The 2,604-nt window shown below is 39.9% G+C and overlaps 1 non-coding gene across 1 annotated transcript; it reads right to left on the reverse strand.

Moving 5' to 3' along the window:
* Positions 1-2,080: 2,080 nt before the first annotated feature.
* Positions 2,081-2,187, reverse strand: LOC131217864 (small nucleolar RNA R71). Its single transcript, XR_009157451.1, has one exon. It is a non-coding gene; the product is annotated as a small nucleolar RNA R71 (small nucleolar RNA).
* Positions 2,188-2,604: the final 417 nt, after the last annotated feature.

Consider the following 2,604-nt stretch of genomic DNA (forward strand, 5'->3'; position numbering starts at 1 on the left):
GACGACCGCTGGCCGTTTTTGCGAAGGATTGTGGGCCCCATACGTCACCCATACGGCCGATCCGAGCCGTCCATCGTGTAGATGGGTTCGAGAACTACAAAACCATGCTGATATTCCACTCCCATGCGGACACACGTGTGCGGTACAGAGGCCACAAAAGGGCTACCCGGTGACGTTCAAAACTGATCTTTTTGTATTTTCTTCTCTGGGCCGTGTCAATGGACATTCAAAACCACCCATTCTTAACTGAAATTTCGTCCTGAATCCAATGGACAGGGTGGATTTTCCAGAAAACACCTCTGTGGGGCCCACCGATCACGGCTGCGAAAAATTGCACTTCGAGTCCTTCTACGACTCTACCACCGACCCCAGCCATCCAGCAGCTATAAAAGGGGAGTTTTGGACATGGGAAAGGCAAGGAGAACCAGGGAATTCCAGATTCAGAACCAGGGAATTCCAGATTCAGAGCCAGGGAGAGAAGAAAGAGAAGGAGGAAGAGAGAGAGATCAATTGGTTTGGTGTTTAATTTTTATGAATTTTATTTAATATTTTTTTTATGGATTTTATGGGTCACTAATCTCTCAACTAGTGCTGAGATGAAGCCCCTAATTTGATTAGCTCTTGTATTGGTTGATTTACTTTGAATATTAATTAATTTGTCTCTTTCTCTAAGTGGGCTTTATGGGTTTAAATTCTATACTTCTCCATCTATGAACTTGATTAAAGTATATATATGGATGTTGTTTGGATGCTTATTATAGGTGCTTGTGTCTGATCAAGAACAAGTTTCCTATAGAGGAAGAAACAGGGTGCTTTAATGAATGTACATTTCATGTATCCGACCAAGGATATGGGATATGTCATTCATGGCATTGCTTAAAGGAATTAGACAGTTTGTATGCCCGATTAAGGACACAGATTGTGCTTTCTCTGTATAAGTGGTATTAATCTAGATCAAGGTGAATCAATAGATAAAACAGGGGTTAGGATAATTAGGGGTGGATTAGTGCTCTCTCTCTGATTGAATTTTCTTCCCTGTTCTTAATTAATTGTTTTTCATAAAATTGTGCTTAGTAATTCATTCCATTATTTGTTGGATTAGTTAAAGAGAATCATAGATTTGAATTGTGACGACCAGTCCTCGTGGGAACGATCTCGTAATACGTACCGTATCTACATCTGATTCGTATACTTGCGAGTTTAAAAATCATTTAAATCATGTTGGTTTAAATAAAACATCAAGTTTTTGGCACCGTTGCCGGGGACTGATTGAATTTGGCATTCTCTCTTATCATAATTCATAGCTTAGGATTTTTTCTAACTTAGAGTTCTTTTCTTGATTTTAGAAACTAACCTATTTCCTGTTTTGTAGGATCCTGACATAAATTTCTAAGTTAGATTCTAGCATAGATCTCCAAATTGGAAGTGAAGGAGGAGCTCCCTATTCTTCAGACATCAATCATCTCCTTTTCCGGGTTCTTTCTTCCCATTCTTATTTACATAGTTTTAACTTGTTTTAGAATCTCATAGTTTCTAGGTCTAGTTTTATTTCTCTTAGGTTGCTTCTTAGTTTAGTTTTCTTTCTTACATTGCAATAACATAGTTTATGTTAGGACGTAGATCTCTGAATATAGAACTAGCACCGTTTGATCCTGAGATTGAAAGAACAATTCGTGAAAGATTGAGAAATAATCCTGTTGAAATGGCGAATGAGACTGAAGTTAAAGCTCTCAAAGATTATTCAGCTCCTGTCCAATTTAATGCGCCTTCATGCATAGTGTTGCCAACCACTACGGCAGCACACTTTGAACTTAAACCTGAAGTCATACAATTGTTGCCATCCTTTTATGGATTGGACAAGGAGGACCCATATCATCATGTGAAAGAATTCTTAAACATTTGCTCCACCTTTAAGTTCCAAAACTTCTCAGACGATTCGATCCGCCTACGTCTGTTTCCTTTTTCTTTGAAGGATAAGGCGAAAGCATGGTTGAATTCTCTAGAAGTTGGATCTATCACTACATGGGACCAACTGTCTAAGAAGTTCTTAAACAAGTTCTTCCCCGTTCACAAAACCAATGCCCTCCATAGAGAAATTACTAACTTCACACAAAAAGAGGGCGAGCACTTTCATGAATGTCGGGAAAGATGGAAGGACTTGCTTCTTAAATGTCCTCACCATGGTTTTGAGAAGTGGCAACAAGTTCAATACTTCTATGACGGTCTGACACCACAGAACCGTCGCATGGTTGATGCCACCAATGGAGGGTCATTCATGACCAAAAGTGATGTCGAAGCGTGGAACTTCTTTGAAACCTTGTGCGAAAATTCCTAGCAATGGGATTATTCAAATAGAGGTGACAGAAGTCCCCAACCACAAAAGAGAGGTGGTATATATGAGATAGGAGTCATGCCAGAGCTGAGCGCCAAGCTTGATAACCTGACAAAGAAAGTTGATGCTCTGGTATTAAATAATGGACCACCACAAACAGCTCAAGTCGAGGCATATGCCACATGTTCTAGTCCTGCCCATCCTATGCAGTCTTGTCCATCTGGTGCAGCATTCCTAGAACTTCTCTCTGAACAAGTTCATGCTATGAACAC

Source organism: Magnolia sinica, chromosome 10 (assembly GCF_029962835.1).
Source record: "Magnolia sinica isolate HGM2019 chromosome 10, MsV1, whole genome shotgun sequence".
Taxonomy (NCBI): domain Eukaryota; kingdom Viridiplantae; phylum Streptophyta; class Magnoliopsida; order Magnoliales; family Magnoliaceae; genus Magnolia; species Magnolia sinica.